The sequence below is a fragment of the Furipterus horrens genome, unplaced genomic scaffold (assembly GCF_987537825.1).
Source record: "Furipterus horrens unplaced genomic scaffold, mFurHor1.1.pri manual_scaffold_15, whole genome shotgun sequence".
In the NCBI taxonomy this organism is placed as follows: Eukaryota; Metazoa; Chordata; class Mammalia; order Chiroptera; family Furipteridae; genus Furipterus; species Furipterus horrens.
This window is the reverse complement of record NW_028327185.1, coordinates 19,372,632-19,394,766: the sequence shown is the minus strand read 5'-3', so window position 1 is coordinate 19,394,766 and position 22,135 is coordinate 19,372,632.

The window sequence follows — 22,135 nt, the reverse complement described above, 5'->3', positions numbered from 1 at the left end:
GGAAATGAAATGGTGGCCTTAAGCAATGAAACATTACTGTCAACTTGTTCCCAGGCCAAGAGATGTCAGTGCTGCAGCAACAAACCACTCAAGTACTCAGAAGACTTTTCAGAAAGCCCCTGGGATAGATTGATAAGGAACCTCATGAACAGACTGAACCTTGCCTGCCAAGACTCCAGTGCCCTTGCTCTGATCCAGGGAAGACTGACTACCAGTTTCCCAGACAGGCAACTACTTGCCTTCAGTGATGGGAGTGGCCTGAAAGATGTATTAATTTAACTCATGAATTCTTCTCTCCCACGCACATAAACACTGTTAGGCCTTTTGACCTAGTTACCATATTGTCAGGACTAATGAAATCAGTAGGTACTCATAATGAAACTAACTTGGAGAAGTTAAATAATGTATACAAATATGAATTTACACAAGTAAGTGGTCAGCTAGCATTAAAATGCAGTTCTGCCATCTTTAAAAAAAAAAAGCTTGTGTTTATCCTAATCATTCCCTTAGCTTACTCATCTGAGCCCATGGAGAATATGAATATATAGAAACTGATGCTATTCAATACAAAAACGCATTTTGGAGTACAGTTAAATAATACCACAGGGAAGCTAAGAGACAAATGCAGACCATGGTATGTTCTATGAGAACACTGACCCAGTTTAAACAAGTCAAAGACATGGAGAAAAAGGAAGGAGGGTAGGCCACTCCTCCAAATTAAGAGTTTTAAGAGATATGACTACCTAATGCCCAGTGTGGACCTTCTTTAGATTCTTACTCAAATAAGCTATCTAAAAAAACAACATGTCTGAGACAGTAGGGCAATTTAATTATAAACTGGAGTTAGATGATACAGAAGAATATGTATTAATCTCAAGATTGTTTAAGAAAATGATTGTGCTTATAAGCGATGCCTACGGAAGTAGTAGGCATGAAATGACAATGCCTGGAATACTTCATAATGTCTCAGGATTTCAAAAAAAAAAATCAAATAGGTAAAGCAAATGTGGCAAAATGTTGATAATTATCAAATCTTTGTCATAGGTCTGTGTAAGTTCATTACACTATTTTCTCTATTTCCTCTGCCTCCTCTTTTCTCTACTTTTATGCATGAACCTGTGACCGTGGAGCTAGTACTGGACGTCAGTGCTGTGGAAACAATCCACCAGGTGTGACCAGGGTCCCTTGTGGAGCTGTGAGCTTCTGGACTGCCCAGATTTAAGTTCTGATGGCTGTCCCAGGTAGCCACTTAACTAAGGGGGATTTGGAAGTAGGTTACATATAAATAGCACACCTCCTATGTATAGATCTTAAAGGCCAAGCATATTTGGAATTCCTTCTGATCCTGCCTCATTTTTCAATGTCAGCCGCTTAAATGGATGAAGGTGGTTCTGTAGAGTTACAGCAGAGATTCCCTCTCCCCTCTCCTTTTGTAGGTATATATTGTCTTTTAATTTACTTCTCTAACTTTCCACCAGCTCTTTTAGGGCACAATTTACATTAAAAAATTTTTTTTTCTTAAAATGTGCATGTGTTTATCATGGTTGGAATTGGAACTTCAAAAGGAAAGTAGGCTCCGTAGGTACTGTTGTCACCTGGTAACACCATGGTGTATATACAGTGACATTTCCAAATGTTTAAATGATGATACAGGAACCTTTAAGACCAGATCCCAGACAACTTTCTCACCTTTATTTCTAGCATCTAAATGGAGCCATGTGCTTCTTCCTCCTTCATACACATCGTTTCCTGTCCGCAGTGCTGGATTTTCAGTCTGCTTCTCCTCTGCCTAGAATACTTTTCTTCCACAGATCTCAGAATTGATCTCTCTCTTTAAAGTTTAACTCAGAAACCTTTTTGAAATTCTTTCCTGGTTGTCCTAACCAGAAGTGAGCTTTCTTTTCCCGCAGCCCTGAATCTCTTCTGCAAACCTTTTTTCTGTTTTGTAGGATTGTTCTTAAACACATGAGTTATTGCCACTAGTTCTCTCTAAGCTCCTTGATAATGTTATTTCTTACAGTGCCTTGCTTCTGTACATGGGATTTATATATATTTGATGTATTTGTAATTGAAGAATCTAATCTCTTACATCCCTTGCTTGTGTCTAGGAAATATCCAGAGCTAAAAATTTACAAAGTGAATATTTAAAAAAAAGCTACAGTTCCTCCCAATTTGCACTGTTCTTTGCATGGAATGGTGTTTTATAAAGCCAAGGGCAACTTCACAGAATGTTCGAGCCTTTTCAAAGAGACCCTACTGTGTTCTATTTGCCTTAGGTTTTGAAGTCATGGTTGACTAAATCAGAAGCCTTAGGTTGTCAGATTAAAGTAAACAGGATTAAGTGCCCTGCTCTCCGGGACAATTTTGTGATATGTGGACTCTGCAGGTTCTCTTCTGCTCAGGCTGCAGGTGTGAAGTTCACTGCGACTGCTCAGTGCCCACCCAACAGCAGGGGAGGGCCCTGCGGCAGCCACAGCTGAGGGTGTAAGTGACACTCTGCGGTGCTGAGCTCTGCCTTCTTTTAAACGAGTATTGGACGTGTATGCCACCTCCCATGGAATCCAGCCCCGCTAAAAACAGATCCATGTTCACTTAGCCGGGACTTTCTGGAATTGTTCGTCCCTCTCTTTGTAATGTCTGTCTTCCCTTTTGTTTCTCTACTTCCCACCTGCAGAGCCTGACAAATAATTGAACAGTAGTGCTTGCCATATATAGAGAGGATCCATAGGTAGGGGTGGCTACTCCACTCACATTGCGCAGTCCCCACGCCTCACACCCGTTGGGACAGCTACTGTCACAAAAAAGAAAATGACAGGGATGGCCAGGTTGAGGAGACATTGGAGCCTTGGGCACCGTGAGCAGGATTGTAAAACAATGCAGTTGCTATGGAAAAGAGTACAGTGGTGTTATGAGCTGAATTGCATGCCCCTCCCTGTCCCCTTAAGTGCATATTAGCGATGGGGCCTTTAAGGAGGTAATTAATGCCAAATGGGGTCATTACCGCACAGCCCAAATCCAATAGGCCTGGGGTCCTTATAAGAAGAAAAAGATACACTAGGAGTGCACACACTGAAGGAAAGGTCGCATGGGGACACTGAGAAAGCAGCTGTCTACCAGCCGAGGAGACAGCTCTCACCAGAAAGCTGTCCTGCCTCTACCTTGATCTTGGACTTAAGAGCTCCTGGAACTGTGAGAAAATGGCAGCTCTAGCTGACTTATACAGGCAGTTCTTCAAAAATTTAAAATGAGAACTACCATAGGATTTAGCAATCCCCATTCTGGGCATATAGCCGAAAGAATTGAAGCAGGATCTTGCAAAGACACTTGCACGCCCATGTTCACAGCAGCACTGTTCACAAAGCCAAGAGGTGAACGCAACGCACATGTTCATCAACAGGAGACAGATAAACCAAGAGTGTATCTGTGTGCTGGAATATTATTCAGCCTTAAACAGGAAGGACGTTCTGACACAGGCTACCACACGGATGCACCTTGAGGACATCATGCTGAGTGCAATAAGCCAGTCAGTCACAAGAGGACAAATACTATGTGAGTTCACTTATATGTTTCTAAAGTAGTCAAAATCATAAAAACAAAACAAAACAAAAAAATAGGGTGGTGGTACCAGGGGTTGAGGGAGGGGGAGAGTTATTTCAAGGGTTCAGAGTTTCACTTCTAGAAGATTAACAAGTTCTGGAGGTTTGTTTCACAATCATGTACGTAACATTACTGAACTATATGCTAAAAAAAAATGGTTAAGATGGTAAATTTTGTGTGGTTTTTAAATAAGGGAATATACTTTAAAAATACAATATAAAATTTTAAATGGGGAAGGATGTGATCAGAGAAAAAGAAGTTGAGTAGTGGAAAACTCTAGAAAAGGGGACTGTGGTGATTCTTCTGGACCTGAGGACAAACCTAAGTAGTCATCCGAACAAGAAGTTTTCAAACACATCCAATCAGCTTCTCTCATCACATGACAGCCAGATATGATTATAACTAAGAGGCAACTGATACTTTGCTAAATGTTCCAGGAAAAATTGTCATATGGCAAGACACATGAGGCGTCCCATTCACGGTGTCCCCATAGCATGTAAAGTCCTCTTATCAAGATGGGTCTGCCTAGACCACCCCACCCACATTGGGCCTCTGTGCAGACAGACCGCCCCATCCACATTGCGCCTCTGTGCGGACAGATGCCCACCCACACGGCGTCTCCATGCACAGACGCCCACCCACACTGCGCCTCCATGCACAGACGCCCACCCACACTGCGCCTCCGTACACAGACCCCCACCCACACTGCGCCTCAGTGCACAGACCCCCACCCACACTGCTCCTCAGTGCACAGACCCCCACCCACACTGCGCCTCCGTGCACAGACGCCCACCCACACAGCGCCTCAGTGCACAGACCCCCACCCACACTGTGCCTCCGTGCACAGACCCCCACCCACACTGCGCCTCCGTGCACAGACCCCCACCCACACTGCGCCTCCGTGCACAGACGCCCACCCACACTGCGCCTCCGTGCACAGACGCCCACCCACACTGCGCCTCAGTGCACAGACCCCCACCCACACTGTGCCTCAGTGCACAGACCCCCACCCACACTGCGCCTCCGTGCACAGACGCCCACCCACACAGCGCCTCAGTGCACAGACCCCACCCACACTGCGCCTCAGTGCACAGACCCCCACCCACACTGCGCCTCCGTGCACAGACGCCCACCCACACTGCGCCTCCGTGCACAGACGCCCACCCACACTGCGCCTCCGTGCACAGACGCCCACCCACACTGCGCCTCCGTGCACAGACGCCCACCCACACTGCGCCTCCGTGCACAGACGCCCACCCACACTGCGCCTCAGTGCACAGACCCCCACCCACACTGCGCCTCAGTGCACAGACCCCCACCCACACTGCGCCTCCGTGCACAGACGCCCACCCACACTGCGCCTCCGTGCACAGACCCCCACCCACACTGCGCCTCCGTGCACAGACCCCCACCCACACTGCGCCCCCATGCTGCCTCCATTTTTTACTTTTCCCCTTTGCCCTACTCATAGCTCCTTTGTTCTCCCAGGCACTTTAGAGCTTTAATTTAACAATTTGGGGATGTTTATGAATGATAACTATTACATCTCTCAAATAATAATTAAAATACACTTACAAGGTTTTTAAAAATGTCTTCCAAGGTGAATAAATAATATTGTATTTTGCTGTCCTCACCCTTGAAATTGTATTGTTAGTGAATATCTTTCTTGTGCCCAATCCTAGATGCTTCTGCTTTGATTTCTGAATTTATGATTTTTCCTAAGGAAAACTTTATGATCCTTTTTGTGGGGATTTTAAAATTTCCAGTAGTATATATGTCATTATGAAAACATTCACTATAAATTTGGATTATAATTTATATTCCTCATGATTTTAGATTTTATGTCATAGCTGACTGCTAAGGCCTGATTACCTAAAGGTCATCACCTTAATTCATGTATATTCAGAGGGAACGGGAAAGATATATGGGGTCTAAATCATGCTAAACCTTATCAACTAAACTAACAAATACAATGGAATAAAAACCATAAAGTCTCATTTTTATTGATGAGTGCTTAATAAAAAACCATGAAGCCTGAGTGCTGTTATATGGTTGCTTCTCTCAGAAATTCTGTATACACGTATATTGGCAGGCTGAACTGACCCAAAGATTTCCTCCAAAGAGTAGCTCTATTGGGTGTTCATATATAAATGTCAATCAATGCAAAAATTACTTAACTTGGCACTTGTTGTAAATTAAAGAAAACAAATATTTTATATATTGATAAAACACCCTGGTAAAATCTGAGTATGTCAAATGAGCATATTTGCAAAACCTGGGGGCTGTAAACTATTGTAATGGTCTTCATATTTTAGAATTGACTGACTCTTCTTTATTTGAAGTTCCCAGATGCCTTCATATCATCTTCTGGGATGGGTTCTGAATTCTGCAACAGCAGAGCCAGTGAAACTATACAGTTTGACCCCTTTCCAATCTGAAATGTGCTCAGGACTATTAGCATTAATAACAAAATTCTTTTTTAATGATCTTGTACATATGTGGGATAGATTTTGATTAATAGAATACCTAAGTCAAAGGGTACTTACATATTTAGTTTCAATGCATACTCCAAAGTTATTATCCAAAAGTAGCAGGTCAATTTACATTCTGACCAACTTAGGATAATATCAATATTTTTATTTTTTCTTAGTGTGTAGATAAAAAATAGTATCTCATTCGTTTTTAATTTGTGGTTTTCTGATTACTAGTGAAATTAACATCTAATGATATATTTATTATCTCTCTGTATCTTTTGATTGTCTTACTATAGATTTTCTTTACCCTATTAATTTATAAGAGTTTAATAAACACATGTGCTTATGTGTATGTGTGTATTAATTTGAATATATATGTAAAGGTATGTGCATTTGTAATATTTATAGTTTGTGGATTCTTTTAACTTTCCTCATAGTAAACTTTTATGGACAGCTGTTCTTAATTATAATATAGTCAAATTTATTATTCTTTACGTTTTTATTAATAATTTCTGTCTTGTACAATAAATCTTCTTTACTCTAAGGTCATAGAATATATTATCCTGTATTTTCTTCTAAAATGATTTAAGTTTTGCTTTTTACACATGAATATATTTAGAAGTGATTTCTATGTTTGGTTTAATATAGCAATCTGATTTTATTATTTCGCTACAGTCCATTGTTCTAATGCTGTTTATTTAAAGTCCAACCTTTCCCCCAATAATTTTCAATGCCATCTCTGGCATATGCTATTTTAATGTACACAAAGCTCTGCTTCTTAGTTTTCTAATATTTTTATTATTTATTTTGTCTATTCTTTTGTCAATACCAATACTGTCTTTATTACTATAACTTTCTAAAAAATCTTACTATCCAGGAGAGAAAAATCCCCTCTTATTTTTCCTTTTAGAAATACTTTCTCTAATCTTAGACTTTTACTCTCTGATACTTATTTTACTGTTTATTTAAGTTCCTGAAAAAGCACTGTTGAGACTTTTATTAGAATATAAGTGTGGGGAAAAATCAAGACATGTCAACATTATCAGATCTTTCATATATAAACACAGCGACTTTCAACCTTTTTCCTCTCATGGCACATGTGAACTAATCCCAAAAATTCCAAAAAATACCTTTTGCAGATCTGACAAAAAAGAAAAAAAGCTATAATTTTGATTCATTTGCACTGAACAGCTATTTTGTGTTAACTGTTGTCATATATATACTTTTTATTTGACAATCTAAGGGAAAAGAGGTCAGTGCCCATGACTAAATATTCAGGTATTGCATGTTTTAAAAATTCTTGCCCTGACCAGATAGCTCAGTTGGTTAAAGCATTGTCCCAAAACGCCAAGGTTATGGGTTCTATCCCCGGTCAGGGCACACACAAGAACCAAACAATGATGCATCAATAAATGGAAAAACACATCGATATTTCTCTCCCCCCACTTCCCACTCCCTCTCTCAGCACACCAGTTGAAAATCTCTGTATTAACATGACACATCTCTGCATTTGGTTAGGCTTTCTTAATGTCTCAGTAATTCTCCATAGATGTCTTGAACAGATTTCCTTAAATTATTTCTAGGTACTCTATTTATTTTTTCCTATGATAAAAGACATTTTTTAATAAACTATGTTTTTAACTGTTGCTGATATGTAGAAGGACAATTGATTTTTGAATATTGATTTTATATCCAGTCTCTTCGCTAAACTCCCTTATTAATTCTAATAATTTATTTTTATTTATTATATATAAAATATCATCTGTAAAACTTACATTTTTGTTTCTTCCTTCCCAAATCTTATACCTTTTACTTTTTATCTTACTGCACTTGATAGTGTCTCCAGTAAAATGGTGAATAAATGGAAAATTGTAGCTATATAACAATGATTTTTAAGAAGTCATAGTCTTTTTAAAAAGTCAAAGATAATTTCATCCAGCTTGTCTGCACACTAAGTAAAGAGAATAATAATATTATATCCCTACGAACGCATGTGGTTCCTCTCTCTACCTCCTTACTGTTCTCTGGACTATTCTTTTCTGAAGGCTATCAATTACAGAATCCTTTAAAGGGCAAAGCAGAGTTCCTTGCTTGAGGCTTGTACGTGCAATAGACTTCCTGTGTGGAATCACAGGAGACCCAACCCATATTTATTTTTTAACTTCCCAATAAAATTATTTTCTTTATTTAAAAATTAAAATTAGAGATAAGTATTTTATCATAGAAACCTACAACAGATAGTTCTGCAGGGACAGAAAACTGTTTGCCAGAGTTTAGGGTTGTGACTTCTACTGCGGGTCCCTCATGGGTTTGCCTGGGGCCATACTGACTCTTGGGTTCATAGCCTTCTGGGGTGCACACTGGACTCAGCAACACAGAGAGCCATCTCACTTCACATAGATGATGTGAAAATCAATGAGCTAAAGTTTGGGAAGGATTTAAGTTTCCTGAGAAAATGAGTACGATAGAAACTTTAGTGATATATAATTCTGCAAAAGCAATATCATAGCCTTCTGGGTACTTACTAAATATTAATTGAATGGATTAATGAGCAAATAAAAGATTCACAGTTAAAAATAGTCTAATAGATTACTTTGTTGTTTTCAAAATCCAAAAGTATCACATTTTTTACTGTCGTTTTTTAAATAGATGTGCTTTCACACAACCTAATGAAGCCAACTTTCTAAAATACTACATTTGAGATTATGCTGTGCATTTTTGGGGCCTTATCATGAGCGGAGGTAATAATAACCATTGTTTTCTTAAAAGTCTGTTTATGGTGCCTAAGTAATATGCATGCTTCAGGTATGTTAGCTTTTACCTGCTGACTATAGGTTCATACCAACATCCAAGGGAAGCAATGCTCGGCTTTGTGATCAGCCTGCTGTTGCCAGATGTACTTGGCCACACATGGGCACCAGAGAAGGACCCAGCTCCCAAAGATGAGAAGTGCGTGACATTGGAGAACCCATGACACGTTTACCCAGCTAGTCTCCCCCAAACGCCTTGCATTTGGAAACGTATTTATTGTGTGGAAAATGTCATGCCTTGCACACGAAGCAGCTGTCATTTTATTGAGAGGCCCTGTTGTCTAGCACAGAGGGTGCCTGAGCGGGGCAAGCAGCACCAGCAGCACCCAGACCCTTGTTAGAAATGCAAGTATTTGGGCCCCACCTTGGACCTTCTGCATATGTCCTAGGAGTGCGGCCACCACGTGGGCTTCAAGAAGTCATCCAGGTGATGCTGGTTCATGCCCAAGTTTAAGAACCACCGGCAAGGTGATTGATACCACGGGCTCGGAAATAAAACCGCCCAAATTTAAAGCCTAGCTCTACCTACCCACCAGCTGGGGGATGTTCTTTGCCTCAGTTTCCTTGCCTAAGACCCTGGAGTAATATTAGTATCAACAATGTGGTTGTGATGAATTAATTCACATAAAGTGCTTAAGACAGTGTGAGAGGAAGTGGGGGGCGGGGTGTCGGCCCACTCCAGTTGCTATAAAGGAACACCATAGAGTGAGCGGCTTACAAACAACAGGCATTTATTTCTTATAGTTCTGGAGACCAGGAAGTTCAGGATCAAGGTGCCAGCCGATGTCTGTTGAGATCCATTTCCTGGTTCCTAGCTGGCCGTCTACTCACTGTGGAAGGGGCGAGGGAGCTCTCTGGGGTCTTCTACAAGGGCGCTGATCCCATTCATGAGGGTAATTGCTTCCCAAAGGCACACCTCCAAATTCCACCGCACTGGAAATTAACATTCCATGTAGGAATCTGGGGGAGACACAAGCCCTCAGTGCCTAACAGGGAGGAAGCAAGAGTGGGAGAGGAAGACAGTGAACTGCGATGCAGACCCAGAGAAGCTTTGGCCAACTTGGCGGGGAGCTCTAAAGCAAAGACTGCCCATCAGAATGTCCCTAGCTGGCCAGAATGGTCACTAGGTGCAGGCAAGTCCAGGAAGGCCAGGGGCCTGGGCCAGGCAGACCCCACAGAAGCTGGCAGTTGGGCAGAAGTCCTTCCTGGGAAGAAGACCTAGGCAGCCCATGCTATGTCTACCATAATTAGAATTGGGGGTTCAAAGTCAAGGGAGAGACAAAGTGAGAACCCGATAGGCAATTAATTGAGTTATAGATTCAATAGAAGTGTTCTCTCTGCATTTTAGCAAGTAGACCATACACAGACCATTCTGTTAAGTTCTGGGTGCCAACCTTAAGAAGACTAGCACCCTAAAGCCATGGTTTTTGCCCTCTTTTCTACTCCAGTACTCTGAGGCACATTAGAGATTCCATTGCTAAAGTGAATTACCTTGACATTGGTTCTCAAAAATGGAGAATTCTCCCTCATAACATTTCAGAATGTTAGAGACACCTGTGGTATTGGTAGAGCCCCTGACATGGTTTAATAGACCTCCCAGAATATCTTAATATACCACTCTCTATTCAGGAACCCCTCCTGTAAAGGAACCCCAAAAACGCATCATATGAAACAAGATTGAAGGAATTCTAGAGTTTAGACTGAAAAGGGGAAGCAAGGGGGTCTCAGGTGAAATCAATATGCTAGCAATTGTTCGTGGAATCAAGTAATGTATGGATGTTATAAGGAACGAATATTCAAGCCTAGTATGTCTGAAGTTATTTGTACTATTATGTTAGCAAAATACATAAAACATAAATCAGGTACACAATGGCCAAACAAAAATAAAACAAAATATTTATTGATTAAATACAAAAAGCCAATAGGAAAAACAAAACAAAACAAAACAAAAAAACCAGTACTGGCTTGCAAACCAAAGGGTCACTGGTTCGATTCCCAGTCAGGGCACGTGGCTGGGTTGTGGGCCAGGTGCCCAATTGGGGGGACTCGAGAGGCAACCACACATTATGTTTTCCTCCCTCTCTCTCTCCCTCCCTTCCCCTCTTTCAAGAATAAATAAATAAAATCTAAAAAAAATAAACTTGGTATGTCACCATGTGCCAGGAGTTCACTTAATTTTGCTACCACTTCTTTCTGTGCAAACCACTGCAAAACCTTTCATCATAAGCCAGGCTGCAATGCCATCTGGCATTTATTTAGTTCAAATGCATCACTTCTGAACTGCCTGCTCTGTTCTCTTCTTCTTTGCCCAAGTATAGAGCATCAGCTGATTCTTTTCTTCCTACTATCCGTCTTTTTAGATAACTGTTCTTCCCTACCTCCTGCGTGACGATGAGCAGCAAAGTATAGTCACTTGCCCTCTGAAGGAGTGCCCATGTGACCCAGACACACATAGGATTCATGCTGTCCCGCCATTTGGATGGACAAGTGATTCAAGCAGGCCCAGCTAGACCTCCACCCTGGTATTTTACACATGGTGGCTGTAAGAACAAAGTTCTTTCTCTCTTCTCACATGGCTGTGGTAAGCCCGCTCCTCTATGTGGCCATCCCTACCACACCTCACCCTGGATCTGCCCCCAACTCTGCCTGAGAACACCTGTTCGCTGGCATGGTCCACAGACAACAAGCAACGGAACAAAGAGGCGAACAGTCTCCATGACATGGATGAGGTCTCTGCAGTGAGACTGACTCCTGATCTTCCAAGTCAGGGAAGCCAATCACCCACCAGTTAGTTCACACTAGTGAGGACGACAGATCCAGGGAGCCTCGGAATCTCTTTCTTGGGCCTTTTTGGTAGCTCAGCAGAGAGCTGGCTTTCCAGGTCTAAGCAAGCTCACCAGCAAACAGCTCTCACTGGGCCCTGGGCCCCTGAGCTGCTTCCTTCCTGACAACACCAATTTCTCTAGCGGGACACTTCCGCTGTTACCTAGCCACATAGGTGTCCCGCTGGAGATGTGTAGAGCCTCACAGGAGCGGGGGCTCTGCCTAGTGGGAACCTCACGCTTAGGGAAGTCCAGCACTGCCTGACCCAGGCGCATCTCTTGGAGGAACAAAAGTTGGGGCACTGTGCGTACTCCGCTGCTCTGACTTGAAGAGTTTCCCCGCAATTAACTGTATGGACACGAGACCTGTGGTGTCAATATCCACGGTGTCCATGTCTCTCCTGCAAGGCAGCTAGTTTGGAATGAGTTCTGACCATGAGCAATGGAGTCGTGACTCATTCAGCCTAAACAAGAGCAGCCCACTCAGCGTTGCTCCAATCATACACCCAAATGCCAAGGCGAGCCCCCAGATTGCATGGTAGTACTTAAGTTTAAGAGGACCGTTCACCTGCCTGGTGTGGTTCAGTGGATTGAGCACTGGCCTGTGAACCAAAAGGTCACCAGTTCGATGCCCAGTCAGGGCACACACCTGGGCTGCAGGCCAGGTCCCCAGTTGGGGGCGCGCAAGAGGCAACCACACATTGATGTTTCTCTCTCTCCCTTTCTCCCTCCATTCCTTCCTCTCTCTCTAAAAATAAATAAATAAAATCTAAGAAAAAAAGAGAGAGAACTCTTAGATGATCCAAAAAATGCATAGCACACAAACATAGCCCAGATGATCGTCCCATGGAAGTGTGTGCACACACATGCAAACATGCACACACCCACACTGCACCCACAAAATCCTTACGGAGAGCTCAGAACCTAAGATTCTAACTGTACACCTGCCTTGTGAAACCCAGAGCCTGTGGGAACAGAACATGCTGTGCCTGAGGCTCCAGTGAAGATACTGAATTGGGCTCATCCAAGTGTCAAGAAAATAACTGTCCATGAATCTTATAGCTTCTTTGTTTTTCTTAGCTTGTGCTAAAGTACAAACGCACCAGTCTTAGGACATTTCATTTAGAGGAATTCTATTCATATCAAGTTAGATATAGCTCAGAAATTCAGTTTGTGGAATTGTAAAGCTATTTGCAACTGTGGGGAAGTGGGTTAGGAAAACACATCTACTTTTTTTTACCCAAAGAGCAAGAAGTTCAAGTTCTGTTTCTAAAGAAATGTTTTTGTGTTATAATTTCAGGATTTTCCAGGTTGGTCCAGTGCCCGGTGGTAGGGGTGGGGTGGGTGGGGGTGATTTCTAAGAATACACCCGAGGTTTAAGCCAGGGTTATGCAGGATATTAATAAGTGGGAGCTTTCCCTTTGATATAACCTTAAAGTCATTTTCAGGGTTTCTAAGTTTAGCAGAAGTGTGCCTTTAACGGTAGTCTGAAATCTAAAGTTCAGTTATTTGTGGTAATATGCTATTTCAAAGGACAGAGTTTACAGGAGTGGGAACTATTCACCCAGTCGATTTTGGCCCAGTTCTCACTCAAGTATATATTTGGAAGGAAACAGGTCCATATAGCAGCCACAAATGCAAGTTGGAAGGAGAAGACCACAATTCTCGTTCTGCTCCACCCCTCAGGTGACCACGCACGAGGCAATGAACACTTTCAGGTGGTTGTTTCAAGGTGGGTGTGTGCGTGTGCTCGGGATGACCCACTGGGGTTGGGAAGGGCAACATAAGAATACCTAGTTATATCGATTTTCTTCGTATCATTTAAAACTGTTAGTACATGGATTGCATATTACAAAGTATATTAAACGTTACTAATAGTACATGAATATGATTCAGGATATATGACCATTTTTATTAATATCGTGTTGGAATAAAAACTATTTAGACTATAGTCTTAACCTTAGTATCTTCCTCTGTAATTGAGGGAGTTGCATTGGGGTCCTTAATGTTTGGAAAAAAATGAATACACAAACCCCCTTACACATGTATTTGTATATATTACACTTATAATAAAGTACATTTAGTTATTCTACTCTTTTAATTAGAAAGAAGATTTTGTTACCTTCCCAGGCATTCTGTAATCAAAAGAAAATGAAGTACCCTGCAGCTGAGGTTTCTTCATGGTTCACCCCCAACAAGGTACTCAACAGTCAAAGCTGATTTAGTTTCTGATTTTGTAGCAGATAAGAAATGTGACAACTTCGATGAAGCTGTTGATATTGAAATTAACAAAACGAATGGAACATCATTACCCATGACATAAGTTTTCTCACTTGAGAGGTTAAGACTCAGTCTATCTTCATATGTCTGACCTTCCTGGGATTCAGTATTTTGAGAAAACGGTTTCCAAATGAGAGAAAAAAAATTGTCCCTGTGGTTTTGGTTAATCCCAGGCTTAAGGACATATATTCATCTCTTCTGTGACTTTTTTCACTGTTGAGACTATTACAGATGTCTCCCATTTCCCCCGACTTTGTTCACTTCCACTCAGCCCCTGCCCCACTTCCCCTGGCCTTCACCACACTATCATCTGTGGCCCTGGGTTACGCATATATGTTCTTTGGCTAATGGCTTTCCCTTCTTTTATCCAGACCCTCTCACCAACCCCCTCCCCTCTGAGATCTGTCAGTCTGTTCCCTGTATCCATGCCTCTGGTTCTATTTCATCAGTTTATTTTATTAGATTCTACATATGAGTGAGATGATGTGGTATTTGCCTTTCACTCACTGGCTTATTTCACTTAGCATGATAAGCTCCAGGTCCATCCATGTTGTTGCAAAAGGTAAGATTTCCTTCTTCTTCTTCTTCTTTTTTTTTTTTTTTTTACAACCATGTAGCACTCCATTGTGTAAATGTACCACAGCTTTTTAATCCACTCATCTGCTAACAGGCACTTGGGCTGTTTCCAGATTTTGGCTATTGTAAATAACACTGCTATAAACATAGGGGTGCATATATTCTTTCTGGTTGGTGTTTCAGGATTCTTAAGATATGTTACTAGAAGTGGGATCACTGGGTCAAAAGGCAGTTTCATTTTTAATTTTTTGAGGAAACTCCACACTGTTTTCCACGGTTGCTGGGCCAGTCTGCATTCCCACCAACAGTGCATGAGTGTTCCCCTTTCTCCGCATCCTCGCCACATCCACATCACTTGTTGTTTGTCGATTTATTGATGATAGTCATTCTGACAGTTGTGAGGTGATACCTCCCCATGGTTTTTAACTTGCTTTTCTCTGATGACTTGTGATGTTGAGCATTTTTTCATATACCTATGGGCCATCTGTGTGTCTTCTTTGGAGAAGTGTCTATTCATGCCCTTTGCCCATTTTTGATTGGATTGTTGTCTTCTTGGTGATAAGCTGTGTGGGCCTGTGCGCAGCTTCACTGTTCTCATGAAGGAGAGACCGGCCCCCTCTGCCATTCCCTACAGAGGACACGCACATTGTCAGGAAGCATGGAGAAACAGTAAGCCCCGTTAGCAACCAACAAAACACAGATGAACACTTTCCACGCCTCAAATAAGCAGAACTTCTTTAAAATGCTAATGCTGCATATGATGAGGGTGAAACGTGACCCTGGGAAACTGCCTTGGAGATGGGGAGGTACAGGTTTTTTTGAAAGCAACTTAACAATATCACCAGGGCCCTTGGAAGTCAGATCTTAGGATAACAGGCAAACATTCACATCAGTGGATGATAAAGAGAATTCAAAACCAGAACCAATTATATATGACAATTACCTTAATAAGTGCTAACTTTTGTTGATGCTCTACTCTTGCTGGGTATTTGGTTTGTGCCTAAACATCCACTGAGACGCCGGGTCCACGCCAAAAGGTCCATGGAGACACTTGGCCCACAGGTAACATAAATTCCATTCTTCTGCAAGATTCTAACCCTAACTCACTGACCCAACCAGCTAGGTTGCCAAGGCAACGCAATTATTGGACCAATAAAGTGATACCAATTACTTTTTCATATTAACCCATATACCAAAAGTATAAATAAATGTTATGGCCTATTAGAACCTAGAGAAGTTTTCCAAGCACAGACATTTTGGACCAAATGTCTGCAAATTCTAAATACTCTGCATGTATTGCCTAATTTAATCCTAAAGCCAGGTTTGTATTATGCTCAAAGAGAGTGAGTATACATATGCTTGAGAGGTTAAGTTGCCTGAAGTCACAGAGCTAGTGGGTGGTCCAATTGTGACTCAAATGCAGGTCTTTCTGGCATCAGAGGACTAGCTGTTGCTAAAGTTAACATTTTAAATACTAGGGAAAAGGATGGGTTTTCATGCAGTGTTAGAAAAACTGGCTTTCTTTGAGAATAAAATTATTTTTAACTTAGATCAATGATTCCTAATCATTTTTATTAGTTCATGAACCACTTAATGAATCTGATAAGAGAAACTGATCCTTTTCTCACACACATCTATATATGTATGTATGTGTATGTATATCTATATATCTATATCTATCTGTATCCACAATTCTCTATGCAGTTCTGATGGATTTTGGAGCCATGAACTTAGTAGCTGGAGTTTGTCCTGCAAGGCTGGGAGGAAACACTTCACGACACCAAGGCTGGCAGAGAGAGCTGGAACACAGGGGACTCTGTGGGATGGGCAGGAGCCAAGGAGAGGTGGAAGCTGACCTTGGGGTTGGCGGTGTCCTTGTGCACAGAAACAGTTGCCAGTGCACTGGGCCAGGTCCACGAACTTGCAAGTGCCACCTGCCACACATTGATCCCTGCAGGCAGGTTTGGGGACGCTACTGCTGGGATGTCGGGGTGGGTGGGTGGGGTCCTGGGTCAGGATAATGCCACACACTCCTGGATAATAAACCGGGTTCAGAGTTGAATGTGCTCAGGGAACATGTAATTTACTTGTTACAGTATTGTGTCCACAGAAGATGGGAAAATCTTTCTGTGACCCTTAATGACTTGGGTTATATAGGAGTTTATTCCCATCTCATAAATAATAAGCAGTCCTCAGTGTACCGATTCCAACTTCCGTTTCCATTGCTCACGTTCATGTTGCAAAGAATGTAATCAAGAAAAATATGGCAAAGGCTATCTCCCTATCAGAATAGAACATCTCTTGGAGGGTACAACACCTCCGCTCCAAGGTTTAGAAGCTTATTAACTGTAACTGCCTCATTAGTTTCTCCATTTAGACAATCCCTCTCCCACAATCTAATCAATGTTAAAATGAAACATGACTTGGAGAATATGTGTTTGTTCTAATAAGATTTGTTAAACTTGAAGTAGACCACTGTAACCAAGACTGAAACTGAGAAACTATTTCTATATATTTTCTATAGCTGGTCACTTATCTTTATTGATATTTTTACTGTGGTGTCTTTTTACTGTGAAAGATATTCAATGTGTACAAGGGTGAGATGACTTCTATTGTCTCACTTGGGAAGGCAATTTGGATGGACAGGAAATCACCGGGTCTTCTTTATCTTTATTTCCAAAATATTTGACTTGGTCCTTTTCCCATCACCCCAGTGTTCCTGCCTAAGGTCAACTCTAACTCCCAAGCATGCTATTTATTGAGTCCTCATGATCTGTCTCTTGTTATTGAAGGTCTCAATGTTCCCGGCCCCACCCCTACCTCCCACCTGGTTCACTCTGCACACCTGGGCTGTGGCCTCATGGGATACAGACAGCACCTCAAGCAGGACTTGCTCTCCTCCCCCGACCATCTCTGCATGCACTGTATCTTCCACCACAAATTCTCCCCTGCCTTCTCCTCTCTGTCCATTTGTACATGTAAGAATTCAGAAGAGGCTACTCTAGGCCTACATGATGTCTACTCGGATTTCTGTACTGTTGCTGCCTAGCTGTGTAAACTGAGGCAAGTTCAACCCTGAGAGGCTCGTTCCCCTGATCTGAAAATGGAATAATAAGGGTATTCATTTCATGAAGTTGTTATGAAAGTTAAAATAGACGATTCGTGTGATTGGCCCAGTGTATAAATATTCTAAGTACTTGATACTGTTTTAGCCATCAGTAGGGTAACAATAATTATCACCATTTATTCATGACAATTCTACTCGGCCTCTCCATGAAGCAATCTTGTTGCCTGGGGGCCAAGGGTAGCAGACCGCAGGCCTCATGCTGCCCTTGAGTACCAAAGAAGCGCCATTCTGCAGTGAGCAGAAAGCATCCAGCCAGGGGTAAGGGCTTTCCACCTCCATCTTTCACTCAGCCAACCATCGGGTGCTGTGCTCGGACCAATGTCTTCACCGCCCTGGGTCCAGCTCCTGATTTATAAGAAAAACAAGAGAGGTACCTTATGTGATCTTTAAGAATCTTTCCGACTCTGGGGTGCTGTGATTCTGAATGGGGAAATGCATTCTGTATCTGCTGCTTTTAGACGGATGAGGTGTTATGGGGTGGGTGGGGTCGGACCCTGCTCCATGGAGGAAGAAGCCAGTCAGTGTCATTCCTGCTTCGGATTCTGTGGGAGAGAGGCGGAGGGGCCTCTGGCTTTCTAATAGACTGCCTTCTGGATGTGTGTGCGTGTGTGCACACATTTATAATATCCATGCTATAAATATAAATAAAACACAACACCATATAACTGAGGTTGAATATCTATCCTCTCATACTAGTTTCCAAAAACTAACTAACAACAACAAAAGATGGTAAACACAGAAGAACACAATATCCTTGTTATTTAATGCAATTTTCCCCGCTTTCTTTATCCACTTGGCAGTCCCTTCTCAAGAAGGGGCAACACAAATGTTCCGTCATGTTGTTCAAGGCTTAATGAGCCAAAACAGAGCAGCAAACAACCTCGACAAACACTTCCAACGAGCCATTCACCCACTTTCCTTGTAGGATGCAGAAGCTTGAAAAACATGAGTTTCTCATCGGAGATCCCTGATGCATGTCTTCCTGTTTGTAACGAAGAGTGAAAAACCAAAAATAGGAATCACTCTGGAGAAACTCAGGGCGCCAATGCAAACCCTCTCATAAGACATCTTCATTAAGATCAAAAGTCTTCCCAGGCCCCTCCCCTGCAGTCACTACAGATGCCTCTGAAAGTCCCCTCACAGTGGGGAGACCCCTGAAGGTTCTTCCTGCACACGGTGGTGTTCACAGAAGCTATATAAGCGGCTCCCACTGCACTTGTCAAATGGAGTAATTGAAAACAGCAGGCAGTTGGGCCCTAGTCATGGAAGAGGTCTGTTTGCCTGTTGATAGATGGCAGCTGAGGCTGGGGCGCCTGGTATAGCTCCTGGGGGGTAAAGGGTTCAGTAAACCCCCTGTGTGTCTGGGTAACTGGATTCCTAAATCTTAAGACAATCTTCATCCTCTAAGGAAAGAATCGAAGTACAATGGAATATACTTAGGACATTTGTTTTGCTTCTAAATATTTGTTGAATATCAGCCATATGATTTTGGAAGGTGTTGCTTAATTGTACATTGAAAAAAATATCCTCTTGTTGTCTAGGAAGTAAGATTCAAAACGAAAAGAAAATGTAGCAATAAGATCCATAAACACAGTAGGAAACTCATATATTTCAGGATTTCCAGTACAGTCCTATTTCCAATTACAGTATTGGAAGCAGAGGTCTCACAAATTCTTATAATGTTCAAGAAATTCTAATACAAGAGCAGCTAGCCTGTGTATTTTAGACTGATTCTTACATACAAATATAGTACATAAATTCATTGTTCCACCTTTTTCCCTGATTTGAGATTCAAAAATATATGGTCACTACAATGAGAGACCAAAAAAGTGTCTTGACCACACTCAGCATTGGCTAGTCCTCAGCATTGGTCATAGATACTGAACCTTAGCCCTAACGGGGCTTAGGAAACTACTTAAAGACACATCAGGTGAGAAGCAAAAAATGATCCGAAAAATTAAGAGTTGATTCTAAATAGAAAGGGTAAAAATCTTTGGGATATTTAACCCAGAGAAGAAAATATTAAAAAGCTGTGTAATAATTTCCACAAACAGGTGATATTATTGGCAATGGAACCTGTCATTTTGATTAATAACTTAATGTTTGGCTAGAGTTGGCTTTCCGCACAAAGTGATGGATTTGTGCAAATTCACACATGAACTTTTGAGCAGGGCCCTTTGTGATTCTCCATACACCATAAGGTGGTACCTAGGGATGGGTTCTCTGCCTCCAGAACAGAGATAGATGCACTGGTTCTTTCTCAGGCCGGACTCTGGCTTTATAGACATGATGCTAATTTATGTGGTAGTGGGTGTCCATTTCTCTAAGTAGAGGAAAAAGAATTCTATGAGTCACCACAGCAGAGAAGATTAGTATGAGCATTAGGAAGAAATTCTTAGCTATAACAATAGCAAAATGCAATTCCAAATAGATGATGATATTTCTCCGAGAGTATGCGGGCATCCATCAAGCAGGACGGGGGAGCAATGTTTCCAAGGATGCCTGCCTAACCTTGTGCTGCAGTGATACTTTGAGGCAGAATGAAATACAACTAAACAAATAGTACTCAATGCATTGCTCTTTATCTGTGACTGACTTTATGGGGAAAGTACAGCTAGAATCAAAGTCAAGAGAAAAGGATCCTGGGAGAAACATGGACCTAATGCTGATGGGGCTGAAGAGCTGAAACCATGGTACATGCTTCCCCTAGATGAGGGAAATTAAAGAGCAAAAACTCCTAAAAAGCACGTACTGCCCTGCCTGGGTGGCTCAGTTGGTTGGAGAGTCATCCTGAACACCAAAACGTCGTGGGTTCAATTCCTGGGCAGGACACATGCCTGAGTTGTGGATTTGATCCCCGATCAGGGTGTGTCCTGGAGGGAGGCAACCAATTAATGTTTCTCTCTCTCTCTCTCTCTCTCTCTCTCTCTCTCTCTCTCTCTCTCTCCCTTCTCTCTCTAAAATCAATAAGAATATCTTTGAGTGAGGATTTAAAAAAAAAAAAAAGAAGCAGTCCCATCTGAATGAAGCCAGTCCAGTGTAGTCAGGACGATCTCATGGCCATGAACCAATGTGAAAGCACGGCTCCAGCAGTGCTTGTGGGAGCGCGTTTCAGTCCCTTTATCCCCCTTAGTATAAACATAAACAGAACTTTAAGCAAGGTGGCCAACCTTCTCACGTAGGTATGCATTTTCTTAAAAGACAAGTGTTTAAGCACTTAACTGAGATTGCTGACATCCCCCTCCTCAAAACCAGCTTTCTTAGTTCGCATTTTGGAAAGTTCTTCCCAGCCTGTCACCTGTCCCAAAGCCTGTGGCATACTGCCCAGAGAGCGAGCACGGTGTGCCTGCTATCGCCGTCTGCATGCTCAGGCACTGCCACGGCAGAGAGCAGTCATCTAAGAGCGCACCTTTAACTTCACTGAACCTCCTTTGAGAGGATTTTGGGCAGAGTCTAACGTCATTCACTGTGTCAGGACAGAGGACCAGGGGAGGCCTGTGTCGCAGACAATGGCCTGTGGTGACATTTCTGCCTCACGGCCTGTGCTCCTCCTGATCAAGGGGATGGAAACCCTGTGGATCAGGATGGACTTGGACTGCCTGCTCGTCTGGCCAGATCCTCTGGCATGGTGCCCACCTGACATACACATCTGGCTGGCCCTCTACCCCTGCGGAGCAGCTACCTCTCCCCATCCCTCCCCAGACCTCTCCAGTTAGAAGTTACGACTAGCTCTTTTGACTCCATTCACCCTCGATCTGGATCTTTGGGTCTTGCTTTAAAATTAGTGTTTGTAAGTCCCTCGGTAGATGATTTGCTCCTTGAGGCTCTGGTCTGGACTATGTTTGATTCACATTGTGTCCTCTCAGTTCCCAGGTGCTCAGCGAAATGGCTGTTACACAGATTAATAGGCCTGGGATCTCCTGTTTGTGGGTGTCCTCAGAGTAAACTATGGGGAAGACGCAAAATGAAAAACACAGCATCTCGTACTTGCCCAGAGGATGTTTTGTTGTCTTTGTTTGGGAAGATTTAGTTTCAGAGCAAGGATATGTTTTCTTTCTTGGTAAAATTACATTTGTGGCCATTGTAGCAACAGCTCAGTTGATGTTGCCTCACTGCTAGGAGCCAACCTGGGGGGATGAGGGACGACAGGGGGGTGTCCTGACACCTGCCCCCCGTCGGCAGTATGTGCCCCCCAAAGTCTGCCTGGGCCACACTGGGAGGGCTCCTTTGGGTCACATATTGTCACAGGCCCCACAATGGAAACGCTGGTCAGCTGGCCACGTATTTGAAATCTCAGCACCCCACCTGTGATATGATTAAACCCCCAGAATACCCAGTGTTTCCTCCACTTCAACTCCACTCCAGGCCCCTCACACGGAACTCACTTTGCGTCACACAATAAATGTTCAAGAACTTGTCCCAGGCAAGAAAATGGACCTTTATAGAAAG